Source organism: Bubalus bubalis, chromosome 8, assembly GCF_019923935.1.
Source record: "Bubalus bubalis isolate 160015118507 breed Murrah chromosome 8, NDDB_SH_1, whole genome shotgun sequence".
Taxonomy (NCBI): domain Eukaryota; kingdom Metazoa; phylum Chordata; class Mammalia; order Artiodactyla; family Bovidae; genus Bubalus; species Bubalus bubalis.
The window spans coordinates 35156952-35172044 of NC_059164.1; the positions used below are offsets into that span (position 1 = coordinate 35156952).

Genomic DNA, 15093 nt, shown 5'->3' on the forward strand with positions numbered 1-15093 from the left:
TCCTATACATATAATTTTTGAGATCCAAAAGGGGAAAGAATTAAAAATTTTCCAATGTTAAAAATTATTTTTTCCAATCCCTGAGCTGTTTGCAGGTTTGAGTTAACTCTGCTTGGCAGTTTGCTCCTATTATTGGTGGGCTGTACCTCTGCCAGTTATCACTATTCCCAGTAAGACCACTGCATTGTCCTGATCCATGGACATTAAAATGTTTTGTACATTAAATAATCTTATTTTTAAATATAAAGTAACAGCATCACTAGCAGAATCATATCCCATATTTTTTAATCAAAACACATCACATGTAAAATTATATATTTTTGCATAATAAGTTGAAAATGTGGTTGTAATCTTACTATTTAGATATTTTCTAGAGCATTAATCTAGATTAGGTTCTGAGAGAAAAACATAAGAAGGAAACACAAATAAACCAAAAAACAAAACATTTATTTTGAAGAAAACTGAAATTTTTAATACTACCATTTTGTGGAAATTACAAGAAAACAGAAACTCTATGAAACACTTCCATTTTGTGCCATCAAAGCTGTCATGTAAATAAATACAAGCTTTATAGAATAAAAATACTACTGCAATCATACTTTACAGCATATTCTTTTGTTAGTTGGATTTATCTTCACTAAAATCACTTTTCTTAAATATCCAGACACCTTCGGCATTAACTCAGTTATTAAGAGGAAGAGCTGTTAACTTAATAAATACTCTCAGCGGGAAGGTTTCTTTGGTCTTGTACAAACTTTTCATTTTCTTCCATCTGAGCCTATCTCTTTTTTCTCAACCTGTGCCCTCAGGCTTTTGAACACTTCCAGGGACAGAAATACAAACCTTCATTGCCCTTAAGAGTGCTAATGAAAACACAGTTTTTGAAAGAGGCCAAACTTGTGAATGCAAATCATTCTTTATCTAGTGTCCTAGCCAGTAATGCTGTCTCCCATTGATCCCTTCACCCCCAGGGGACAGTCTCTGAAAAGCATCCTCATTCTTTCAGAGTCTTAAGAATTCACAGTCATTTCTCTTGAAGTCTCTCTCCTGGAGATGAATGGCCATTGCTTGGAGTAGTCGTAGTATGTGAGTGTACTGAAGCATGCCTTAGCACAACAGTACCCCAGCCCGGAGGCTGTGCTGTGGATGGACATCATTTGTATAAATGAACCACGATACAGTTAGATGTATTTTAAGAGTCACTTTGTGATGAACACATATAACAAGTATTAGCTTTGTGAACGAGTCCAATACTTATTTCTTGATAGGTTGATTCTATTTGATAGAAATTTGTTTATAACAAAGTCATGTTTTTACCCTCATATTAAATATACTGAAAGTTGACTTTAGAGGTGGAGAAATACATAGGTTGCCCCATTTATACATTTGTATTATAAAAATATAATCTAGACTTTAAGTATCAGCATGGGTTATTTTATTTATGAACAAGCTCCTATAGAACTAAAAAAACAGAGACTAAAATATGAGTCTTTCCATCACAAAAAACTTCTGAGACCACACAGCAAGATTTTGCCATGCTATTGTGTTTGGATAAAAAAGCTAACAAATTGTGAGATCAAATAAGAACATGTGATGGATGAATTTCCATAAGGAGATAATAGTGGTTATTCTTTTTTTTTTTGAAGGTTAAGTGACTTATTTATTTATTTAAATTTAAATTTATTTATTTTAATTGGAAGCTAATTACTTTACAATATTGTATTGGTTTTGCCATACATCAACATGAATCCGCCAGGTGTACACATGTTCCCGATCCTGAACCCCGCTCCCACCTCCCTCCCGGTACCATCCCTCTGGGTCATCCTAGTGCACCCCCCAAGCATCCAAGATGGTAACAATAACCCTGTATGCAAGACAGCAAAAGAGGTTATTCTTAAATTGATGCATCTCTTTACTCAATCCCTGTCTTCAGTTAGCACCTTCTTCAGAATTTCCTGCCACACATATGATCTACTGGTCAGTGTTTACAATATTTGGCTCTAAAGCATCTTTGTAATTTCTTAATTTCTTTCTTGCCCTGTCCAAGTTTTTAACTTGCCTAATAATTTAGGATTAGCTTAGTAAAAAGTGAGCACTCCTAAGTAAAGATTTCACTAACAAGATTAAAAATGATTTGAAATCTTAAAAAAAAAAGCCCTGCAAAAGAATAACAAGTTTAATTTTTAAAAAATAACTATTGAGCATCATCATTGTTGCTGTTATACATTATTTTCACATACAAAATATTTTTGTGACATTTTTGGGAATATATTTATTTCTCTGTTTCTTTTTTTTTTTTTTTTTTTTTACTCCAGGAGGTTATTATAATACTGTTTTTCTGTTTTCAACAAATAGTAACATAATGTATGTCTATGCTGTGAAACAAAATGATGGTCAATTAACAAAGATCTAAGAAGGAAGAGAGCATGCTAGAGAGAGTTAAGACTAACTGTGTCCACTGTACTGAATTTACAAAGCTTTTCGGTAACATGAGAGTCCTTTATACTATTTGTTCCACCAGGATATCCTTATTCCACAAGGTTATTTTTTAGGAAATATTAAGCTTTTGTTGTTCTTGTTGTTATTGTTTTGTTTTCTTTTCTGGGGGCTTCCTTTGTAGCTCAGCTGGTCAAGGAATGCCTGCAATGCAGGAGACCCCAGTTCAACTCCTGGGTTGGGAAGATCTGCTGGAGAAGGGATAGGCTACCCACCCCAGTATTCTCGGGCTTCCCTGGTGGCTCAGGTGTTAAAGAATCTGCCCACAATGCGGGAGACCTGGGTTCAATCCCTGGGTTGGGAAGATTCCCCTAAAAAAGGGAATGGCTACCCACTCCAATATTCTGGCCTAGATAATTCCATGGACTATACAGGTCACAAAGAGTCAGACACGACTGAGAGACTTTCATTTATCAGTTTCACCTGAGAACCTTCAGACCAGTGAAAAACTGTTGACATTTTAAGCGCTCTCTACCTCTACAGCTACTAAAGTAAAAGTTGTTTTATTGACCTGACAAAGGAATTACTATTAGACTGAGTGGTAGAGGAACTGGATATCAAATTGCCAACATCCGCTGGATCATTGAAAAAGCTAGAGAGTTCCAGAAAAACATCTATTTCTGCTTTATTGATTATGCCAAAGCCTTTGACTGTGTGGATCACAATAAACTGTCGAAAATTCTGAAAGAGATGGGAATACCAGAGCACCTGACCTGCCTCTTGAGAAACCTATATGCAGATCAGGAAGCAACAGTTAGAACTGGACATGGAACAACAGACTGGTTCCAAATAGGAAAAGGAGTACGTCAAGGCTATATATTGTCACCCTGCTTAATTAACTTATATGCAGAGTACATCATGAGAAACTGGGCTGGATGAAGCACAAGGTGGAATCAAGATTGCTGGGAGAAATATCAATCACCTCAGATATGCAGATAACACCACCCTTATGGCAGAAAGTGAAGAGGAACTACAAGCCTCTTGATGAAGGTGAAAGAGGAGAGTGAAAAAGTTGGCTTAAAGCTCAACATTCAGAAAACTAAGATCATGGCATCCAGTCCCATCACTTCATGGCAAATAAATGGGGAAACAGTGGAAACAGTGTCAGACTTTATTTTGGGGGGCTCCAAAATCACTGCAGATGGTGACTGCAGTCATGAAATTAAAAGACGCTTACTCCTTGGAAGGAAAGTTTTGACCAAACTAGACAGCATAGTCAGAAGCAGAGACATTACTTTGTAAACAGAGGTCCATCTAGTCAAGGCTATGGTTTTTCTAGTAGTCATGTAAGGATGTGAGAGTTGGACTATAAAGAAAGCTGAGTGCAGAATAATTAATGCTTTTGAACCGTGGTGTTGGAGAAGACTCTTGAGAGTCCCTTGGACTGCAAAGAGATCCAACCAGTTCATCCTAAAGGATATCAGTCCTGGGTGTTCATTGGAAGGACTGATGCTAAAGCTGAAACTCCAATACTTTGGCCACCTGAGGTGAAGAGCTGACTCATTTGAAAAGACCCTGATTCTAGGAAAGATTGAGGGCGGGAGGAGAAGGAGACCACAGAGGATGAGATGGTTGGATGGCATCACCGACTCAATGGGCATGAGTTTGGGTAGACTCCGGGAGTTGGTGGTGGACAGGGAGGCCTGGCGTCCTGCAGTTCATGGAGTCACAAAGAGTCAGACATGACTGAGCAACTTAACTGACCGAGTAGTATATTGTGATTGGCAGGGAGGAGGTTTTGGAAACAGGCAAAAGTTACACAAAAATGAACAAAGGACTGTTTACACAATAAGGGTGAATCTTTTTGTAACCCATTCCTTTATTATTTTATCATTTCATTATTTCAACAACAAAACATAAGTTCTGTGCAAACCGCAGTATACTAGTTCCCAGATGCTGGGAAGTAAGTAAATTACTGTCCATCTTCTTTAACACCTTACAATACAGGTGAGGGTAATTGATATACAAGCAAATAATCACAGTGGAAGGAAAGTTATGGCCAACTTAGATAGCATATTCAAAAGCAGAGACATTACTTTGCCAACAAAGGTCCGTCTAGGCAAGGCTATGGTTTTTCCTGTGGTTACGTATGGATGTGAGAGTTGGACTGTGAAGAAAGCTGAGCGCCAAAGAATTGATGCTTTTGAACTGTGGTGTTGGAGATGACTCTTGAGAGTCTCTTGGACTGCAAGGAGATCCAACCAGTCCATTCTGAAGGAGATCAGCCCTGGGATTTCTTTGGAAGGAATGATGCTAAAGCTGAAACTCCAATACTTTGGCCACCTCATGCAAAGAGTTGACTCATTGGAAAAGACTCTGATGTTGGGAGGGATTGGGGGCAGGAGGAGAAGGGGATGACAGAGGATGAGATGGCTGGATGGCATCACTGACTCGATGGATGTGAGTCTGAGTGAACTCCGGGAGTTGGTGATGGACAGGGAGGCCTGGCATGCTGCAATTCATGGGATCGCAGAGAGTCGGACACAACTGAGAGACTGAACTGAATGTGATCAAGGTCAGACTGAGAACTCTATGCACTCCATGAAGCCTAATAATTGAGAGGTAGAAGGACTACACCAAGGGTAGGAAAGGAGGATAGGCATTTCAGGCAGCCTTGTGACAAAATACATTTTGTTTACAGAACAGTGATATCTTGTTGTCAGTGGAAATTGAGAGATGGTGGGGAGCAATGTTATATCTTAAATTGTGGTTAATTGGATGATAAACAGTATTATTTTCATATTAAGGAGTTTAAATTCTATCATTCAGACAATGAGAAGTTATAAATGTTTTTAGGAAGAGAAGTGACCTTTAGGTATTTAGCAGTTCTTTGAGGAATTCATCTGCATTGAGAAATATTTGTGGCTGAGAGACCTGTTAGGTAGTTTCCCAAAGAAAGTAAGAATGAAGAGATATGGTAAGTTCAAGAGATATTTTTAAAATAGAATGTATGTTAATTTCTAAAAGGTCCTAAATTTACTACCACTCTTTTATTAATTGCTTGGTGTAGAAAAGGGTTGTCCAATAGAACTTTCTGCAATGATGGGAATGTTCTGTATCAGAATGTTCTCTACAGAATAGTAGCCATGTGGCTATTAGTGATCACATACGCCTAATATGACTAATATAGCTAAAGAACTTAATTTTTGGTGTTATTTAATTTTAATTAATAGCAATTTAAATAGCCTTGTATGGTTAGTGGCTACAATATAAATATAGACTATCAAAACATTCATTTATTTAACACATTTATTGGTAACCAGCCCTCTACAGGGCATTTCTAAACAATAGTCTGATAGAAGTTTTAAAAAAATCACACTTGGGCTCACTGAGCTTATAACCTAGTGCATGATATCTGAATGAAACAAGAAAGCACATAGATTGACACATAATTGGAAGGTGTGATAAATGCTATAATGGAAAAATCACAGGGTGCAATTGGAAAAATAAGTAAACTTTAGATTGGAAATGGAGGGTCTTTCTGAGAAACTGACTTTTGAATCAGATGATAAAAATGATTAGGAAGTTGCAGGGCAAAGGTGACAGGGATGATGAAGGACATCACAGGCAGAAGGAAAAGCACATGTGAAATCGCAGAGGTGGGAAAAAACACTTAAGAAATAAAAAGAGGTTTACTGTGATTGGAGCAAAACAGATGCATTGAAAATTAGCAGGATAGTAGTCATTTCCTTTTAAACCATGTATAAAATTTCACCAGTCTTCAGAAGTCTTATTTCCCCAACCATAATTAGAATTGACTGATACTGCAGGTATTGACTGCAATTTGTATATGAAAGGCTGCAACAACTTTCTCTCTTACTAGATCCTCCATGCATTTTAATTCTCCCTTACTGCTGTTCTAGAGACCTTGATACTAGTCGTGTAGAAAAGAGACTCCTATACTCTTAGTAACTGTGGTTTCCAGAAGATAAGGCAGATATTAGGAAAATGCACAAAGAGATACATTCTGATATTTAAGATAAGAAACACCAAGAAAAGTTTATGGGCATAAATTTTATATTTGACCATATTGAACTTGATGTTCTCAGTTATGCTGCCATAATAACCAGTTGAAAATATAAATCCTGAGACTCAGTAATGTCTAGATTCATGAATGTGGAAATCACCAGTGTATTGGTAGTTCTTGAAGTCATGGAAATGTCTGAAATTGCCCGGGAAGATTTGTAGTACAAGATCAAAGGGCAAGGACAAAATCCTGAGGGACAATAACATTTGAGAAAGAGCAGAGTGAAATGTTCACAAAGGCATTGAGAAGAAATAGTTTGATAGCAGGTAGAAAACTGGACAAGAATGTTGTTACAAGTCAGGGATAGAAACTGTTTGAAGAAGAAAGCAGTTGTCAGTAATGTCAGATACTGACATGTCTGACATTGTCAAGTATAATTATGACTAAAATTCAGGTACTAGTTTTGGCAGTAAGAATATAATCAGTAACTTTTGCCCAAATGATACAAATCATTTGCCCAATTTAAAGTGAAATCTAGGCTTACATCTCTGCTGTACTTTTTTTCTAGCTCAGTTTCTTAGCCTAGATAATGAGGACACTCAATTCTTCCATGACTGGTTTACCACACAAATGAAAGGCTTGAATGAGTTCACATGAATTTGGATATGACAGATACAGAGGAAAGTACTAGAAAACAAGGGATACTTATACAGTGTTCAAGCAGTTAACCATCTAAGAGATTGACATGTAAGTAATGTGAGTACATGATCATACTGTTTTAAGTTACATGTCAAAAATCATGTATACACACATGTCATATGTACACACTTTTGGAGTCAGATCAATTAACTGCTTAGGTGTGTGAGATAATAGTGTGTGTATATTGTGGGGGGTTTGGTGGTGGTGAGAGGCAGAGTAGTTACTGAGAAAAGATGATGGTATTTTACTAGTTTTAAATGTTAAAATTATGATTATTACTTTCCCATCATTTTTAGCAATATTTGTGCTTTGAGGATGGATCTTATTTCTGCATAGAGTCAAAGAATTTGCAGACATCTCCTGGTGGCTCAGATGGTAAAGAATCTGCCTGCAATGCGGTAGACCTGGGTTCAATCCTTGGGTTGGGAAGTTCCCCTGGAGAAGGGAATGGCAACCTGCTCCAGTATTCTTGCCTGGAAAAATCTCATGCACAGAGGAGCCTGGTGGAGTACAGTCCATGGGGTCACAAAGAGTCAAACATGACTGAGCAACTAACACCCACTGGTGAAAATTATGTGAACAATTTAAACAATGCAAATTTTAGACAAGAAATAGGAACGAGAGATTCACTAAATAGTAAAGAAACTCACCTAGAAGATAATTTCATAGGGTGCTGTTGATCAATGACAGCCTCAGGAGAGTAAGTACCTTCATTCAAAGAATCTCTTCAAACAGAGTATGATTATCGTTATAATGGCAGTAAATCTAACGAATCGTTTTCCAGTAGTGTCACTACATTCTAGTCAAATACTTATTCAGTTTTCTCAAATTTAAAATAAGGTGTTTAGCCTAGAGTGTTTTTTAAAGTCTTTGCCAGGCTCTATTATTCTTGGATTTGAACAGTCAGTATTTTCAAGTACTAAATGGTGCACCTTATACCCTGGACTGCTCTCATGATGGTAAATTACACAAATCTTTGTGGTGAGGTAATAAATGCTAACTGAAAGAGTAGGTGAAACTGCATGAAATAAACCTTCTGAAAAGATGTATGTCTATTTACTTTGCAAGCTAGTGCTTTCTGATGTGATGTTTATTACTGTGTGTGTGTGTCTGTCTGTCTGTCTGTGTTTCCTTTCAAAACCCACCTTGTAATGTATGGAAATACCAGTCAGGTTAGTGGAGCTTGCTCGCAACTTTCTGCCTCAAGTTTGTTTTGCATTATTTTTGGATTCTATTCATTTAGCTTACTTATGCTAGCCACTCCAGATTCCAGCTGCAGGTTGTGCCAGCTCTCTTTTTGTCCTGTGGTATTTCCTTTTGTCCACGCCAGGAATTCAGCTTGGATGGACCTTTCACATAACTTGCCTGGGGGTCTAATTAATAGCCCTTTTGCTTCGATTCTACTTGCATTGTCTATTTTGATATATGGTCCTATTTGGACAATTACTGCCTTTGAAGATTTGTGTTTTTAGGCTGATGACACTTTCGTATTTATTGATCTCCCTCTTGGTTTTTTTGTTTTGTTTTGTTTTGTTTTTTGCTTACTTACAGCTTGTCACTTACAACCTAATGAGAGATTTAGAGCCCAGAGTTACAGATGTGCTTTTGCTTCACTTCCATCTGTTTTCCTGTCAGAAATTCCTAGGCAAGGGTTTATACTGTTGGCTATAGCTTTTTTACTTTTTTTAAAATTTAATGAACTCTGATCCTACCTGAAAAAGACTGCAGAATGTGCCTAGATATGCCTAAATTTAATCTGTTAAATCTTCTTAGACAGTGATTTTTTGAACACAGTATATTACCCGAGTCCTGCATTTCTAATAATCTTTTTGAAGTAGTTAGAAAAACATGTTCTCCATTTTGGTTCTCCAACGACAAATCAAAAACAATCATCTCTAAACACTAGAGTTCTTTTCAAAAGAAAAGAAAAGAAATTTTTTTCTTGAAATCCTATTCAGAAGTTATCCCTTCAAAACCACCATGTTCAATATCTGTCATCCAAGTTTTTTGTTTGTTTTTTCTTCTCCCCTTTGGGATATTCAAGTTTCCCTAGTTTTGCTTCTTTTACTACCAAGGTATTTCAAGATTATTAGTAGATAAATAGAAGACTCATTATTATTTTCCTTTTCTGCTTTTATTTTTAGTGGTCATAACGTGTTTTGCATCTCTATGAAATAGTTAAAGGAAACACAGTTAGGACATATTGTTGAAGAAGTCATATGCAGAAAAGGAAAGTAAAACATAATTCTCTCATTTGATTCAGTGGGTTTCACGTCACTATTTTCCATGAGTTATTTAATGTGTTAGAATATCCTCATTTAAGCTCTTCCTCGCAGTATAACAATGTATTTTAATATATATGGCATGTCTTTCTAATTAGTCTCCTGGGAATCTTACTCTGGTTTTGACTTTTTATTTCTACCACATGATGATCATAGTTTCAAGCTTCTAAATAGGCCATCCTGCATTTGGATCACCCTTATCGTTATTGACATATATAGCCTATTTAGATCATCCATATTAAGTTTACCGTTCCTAAATTTTGTCCCTAGAATAATTCAGTGAAGAGTGAGGCACCCAGAGAGAAATACATTGAACAATTGCTCTGAAATGTTAGTTACTATGATCTTATCTCCAGAATTTCCTGGTGCATATGGGTGATTTGAAGCTATATCTCAACACAAGATTATTTAAAACCTGCAAGATACAGCAGTTATAAATGACAAATCAGATACAGAATATGAGTGATGTTTTAAAATATTATTCAACAGGCATTAAAGACACAGAAGTATTAACTTGCCTTAATATTTTTGAATTTGTGAAAAGGATCAATAGAAAGCCTGTATGTTTGTTTCAATGTGATAGTGTCAGTTATAGAAAAAAAAATGTTTTGTATTTTAATATTTAGATCATACTTCAGAAGAAAGTGGGTAGTGTTAGTTCAAGATAAAATCTCTGAGTATAAATGTTATTGACGGCTAGAATGGTGGAGAGGGGTGCACAAACGTGCCTAGATTATGGTTTTTAAAGTGCTTCAGGGAATTGCATTCTCTTGTCTGCACAAAGATGCAGGAGAGTTCCGTTAGGCAAAATAACTTTTAATCAAAGGCGAATTTATAACCTCTGACTTAACCATCAAACTGTTTCTCTTAAGTGTTTAAGATGTTTATTTATTTGAAAAGTCTGGTGTCCTTCAAATTTAACTAATTAATATGGTTACAGATTTCTGAATGCACATCTGTATTTTAATTGAATACACTGTGTTCAATGTTCACAAATGTCTTGGAGATTTCACTGATTTACAGAATCTTGAGGATTTAAGAGCATAGGAGCTGAACAGCAGTTAATACACTAAGAGCTTCTGTTTCTCAGTATAAAGGTGAACATGACAATATTTATAAAGTGTTGAGAGATCCTTGGAAAGGATGTTATACAGAGATAAAATCATGTTTAACAGATGAACCCAGCATAGTGACCTAAAGGTCAAAAGATACACTCAATAAAAGTTCATGTGTGACAGCTTGTAGCTACTCTATGTGTCCATGTAAGATTTATAAGGACTTGAGTTTGCTGTGACAGAAGAAGGAAAATGGAATCACCATTAACCTGCCTCCTGGCTGATCTCCCCATTAGGAGATTCCAGGATTAGAAGATCATAGTATTTTATAATATGCAGCTATCACCCAATCAAATGATTCAGAGATACTCTATTTTAAACTACACAAAGATTGTGAATTGTTTTTCATTTTTAAAATTTTTGGTTTTCATTAATCACTTTAAAGTTAAGAAATATGGCAAACATGTAAAAAACTATAGAGAATGAAAAAACAGGCACCTTCTACACTCACCACCCACATTGTACACATGTGGTTGGGCTTGTTTACATTTAATTTCATTGGTACTTTCATCTGCATCTTTGTGGAGAGGATGGCAAGGCTCTTGGCAGTCTAACCACAAAGAAGCTGTGGAGTGGAAACACAGAACTGACCAATGACTAAAAGCTGCTGATTTTGACATCTCAATAATAAATCTACAGTGTTAGTGAGATAGTTGTGTTCTTTAGAACCTCACAAAAATAAGCAAGGAGGTGACAGTTTAGTACAAAAGTGGTTACTTCCCTTTCAGCCCTCTTCTGGGCTTAAAGTTCTCAGGGGGGATTTTGTGGATTTGCAAACAAATCCAGAGACTGAGAGCTGGCCCACAAAATCAGTCAACTGACACTTCTCTGCAGGAGAAATACAACTCCTTGTGAACTGAACTTTGCCATCCCAGGTCATGCTTCTGGATGTCTGTAAGAGTTACTATCCAGTCATTAAATGCTTATAATCCATTCCTGAGAGCTATTATCCCAGAAACTATACTTGTTTTCCCGTTGACAGCAGGTGGCTTTCATCTTTGACCTGGATTTTTGTGTTTGTTTTTATCTTTTTATTCCTTGAGAGGCCACGCATGGCGGCTCAATGGGTAGGCAAGAACCTTTAAAGATTCTTTTGCTCAAAGGACTGCAGTTTCTATTTGTCAGATTGAAAAAAAAAAATATTCAGGTACAGTATAAATCTCTTTTCTTTTCAACAAATTTGGAGCTAAGAGAATAGGTAGAGTTTTTGATGGTTTGTCTTAAAATATGGGTGATAACTGCAAATATAAAGAGGGACGGTGTTTGAAAATGAGCCATTTCTTGTCACTTTTATCTGATATTATGTTGAAAAGAGAATGTGATTGCTCATTGTTACGATGACATAGTAATGTGTACAGTGTTAAAGGAATGTTATGGAGCAAATGCTTGATACTATCTGCTTATTCACTTAGCGAAATCATTTGGATAACTGCTAGGGGTAAAGCAGTGAACCAAACATGATCCCTGGTATTGTAATTATGATAGTCGATCTGTTTCTTCATGCACATTGAGTCAATACTATTTTTAGTATTAATTATTGGCTCCCAAAATGTACAAATATAAGTGATGACACTTTTATAAATATTATAAATATGTAAGAAGAATGCATTAAAATAGACTTTAGAGTTCTGCTTAGTACAACCTAGGCTCTGCTAAAACAAAACATATAAAGGCTAGGTGTGAGAATTTAAAAAGACTAAAGGTCATTAGAAAGATGAGATAACATGTTTTTAAATTTATTTAAAAACTTTCTTTCTGAATAATTACAGATAACATCTTTTTTCACAGGCATTATACTGTGCATTATACAGAATTCATTATTACCTTAGGAGGAAGCATTAATATTGACATCTGGGTTTATATTAAGTGATCTGAGGATATTAGCAGTATAAGTAAAAACTATGTCTAGGAAAATCTGCCTTTGTATCTGCAGACATTGGAAATCATTTAATAGCTAGCTGAAATATTTTTATTATTGAGCAGTGATACTCAAACAATAGATGCAGTTTCGATCCCTGTGTCAGGAAGATCCCCTGGAGAAGGAAATGGTAACCCACTCCAGTATTCTTGCCTGGGAAATCTCATGGACAAAGGAGCCTAGTGGGCTACAGTCCACAAGGTCGCAAAGAGTTAGATACAACTTAGCAACTAAACAACAAGAGTTCAAGTAATAGAGGCACAATATACGAAATATAAATTTAAGAGCAATTAACAGTCATGTTTGCTTCTAGAGGATTATTATATAAAATATATTATATATTCATTTTCTTTCACTTCTTTGCTAATTAGTAAATCTTTTAGTAATTCTTCATTATGTACTAAATTATATACAGATGCTTTGGTCTGGTATCAAAGCCTTCCTTGATCTTACCCCAGTTTACTTTGTAATATTTTCCTCTATTTCAGTTTATCCCAGTCTTTATCTAAACCAGATTTGTCCTTGTTCACCTTACCCATCTCTGTTTCCCCAGTTGTTCTTTGCCCCTGGTTTCCAACATCTAGAATATTTCCTGAACCAATCTCTGAATGTGTGAATCCACCTGTAATCTTAGACAATATTAAATCTTAGTGAATTCTGTCCTTGTTTTCCTAACAAATTTCAGAGAAGGCTCAGATTTTTTGTCATTTATCTCTATTTTTATCTGTACTTTTTCTAAAGACTTCTGTCAATTTTATCTTGTATTTTTATTCACTAATTATTCAACATATTTTAATAAATACCTGACAGTCAGGATGTTAGTGGTATATTTGGAGTAGATGCTGGATAAAAAGAATAAGAATACATTTTCTGATGAGAATTTAAAACTCTCAGAAAAATCAACTAGAAGTTATTTTGCTTTTTATTATTGCCATGTGTTAATAGTTCTATACAGCGTCAGTGGAAGAATATTATTGCCAGAAAAATCTTTTGTTTGTCCAAGTTCTAAACAATTGCTGTGGTTACCATTGTGTTTCTATTTTGTACATTTACATGTATATGTATAATCAGCCCCTAACACACATGAACTCAGCTACACACATTTCAAGGGTAAGCTCACATTGAGGGAATGTCCTGGTGGTCCAGTGGTTAAGACTCCACACTTCCACTGCTGTGGGCCCAGGTTTGATCCCTGGTCAGGGACCTAAGATGCCACAAGTTTAACCATGAGGCCAAAAATAAAAAGGAAAGGGTAGGTTCACACTCACTTGGAGTTATTTAAAACTTATAACATTGAGACAATGTAAGCTGTGAGGTGTGACATTTTGTTCATTAAGTGCAAACTTGAGTTCATATTGCTTATTGATTTTGAATGTATTTAAAATTTTAAATTATTTTTAAGTAGTTTGTTATAAACCTAAAGAATTCAAGCAAATGATAATTACTCATCTATATGGAGCTATACTTGAACTACTTCTGCTGTTTAGCAGAGATGGATGTGAAACACCATTCACTCACTCTGGGTGTCACAGTACACGCTTGGTGTTGGTTATAAAGACGGCTCTCGTCTCCAGTCTCAGGGACCTTGCTTGCCCTGTTAGCTCTGCCATAGATCCTTTAGCCTTCTGAGATTTGCTCTGGTCTATTAGGACATCATCTGAGAATCTAGATTTCCATATTACCCGTGTTAAAACTCAAAGTGATCTCTTTCTCCTGCCCTCCCTTTCCTCTCCTACTCTCCTTTTCTTTCTTCAAAAAAAGCAACTATTTATTGTGTATGACTTTGAATTCTCCTGTTTGGAGTTGTCATTTAGATGCTTTTCTCTAAATTAATTTTCAGAGATTAAAGAACCACAGAGAAATTAGTTCTAGATATCCAGACCTGAAATTTGATAGTGAACTATTTATTAACTTCATAGTAACATAGCATGAAGGACAAATTTTTTTATATAATTTATCTTTACATGGAAATATAGTAATGGAAATCATGGCTTCATAATTTTTGGAAGTCAAAATTAAGTACTGAATGCATTTATACCATGAAAGTCTTATTTATGTATTATAAGCATAGCAGATTTGGTTGAGCCAAATAAAATAATCATATTAATTTTAGTGTTCACAGGGACATGTTAAATTAAAAATAAGAAAAATATCTTTTTATGGTGAATTATTGAACAGCATAACCCTGTTTATTCTCCCTAATTGATTTAAATGCCTACATCTTGCTAAATGTCTAAAGAATATATTTTTTCAATTTTTTACTGAGGTATAATTGGCATACAACATTAGTCACAGGTATATAACATAATGATTTCATATTTGTATATACTGTAAAAGGATCACCAAAGTAAGTCTACTTAATGTCCATTATCATATATAGTTTCAATGATTTTTACTCTTAGCAACTTTCAAATATGAAATACAGTATTATTTATACTCACCATGCTGTATGGTATATCTCCATGTCTTATTTTATAACTGGAAGTTGGTACCTTTTGACCCCCTTCCCCATTTCACTCACCTTCCACTAAAGAACATGGTTAATGAAATATTTCAGAATAAAATAGTGTGGAAAAACATCAATTAGTATTTAAAACAAGATTGCTTTTATATGTA

At 35.6% G+C, this 15093-nt stretch overlaps 1 protein-coding gene across 3 annotated transcripts in view; it reads left to right on the forward strand.

The window, feature by feature from the left end:
- Nucleotides 1-15093, forward strand: part of SEMA3D (semaphorin 3D) — a 224602-nt gene that overhangs the window by 161621 nt on the left and 47888 nt on the right. The gene's annotated exons all lie outside the window — the stretch shown is intronic.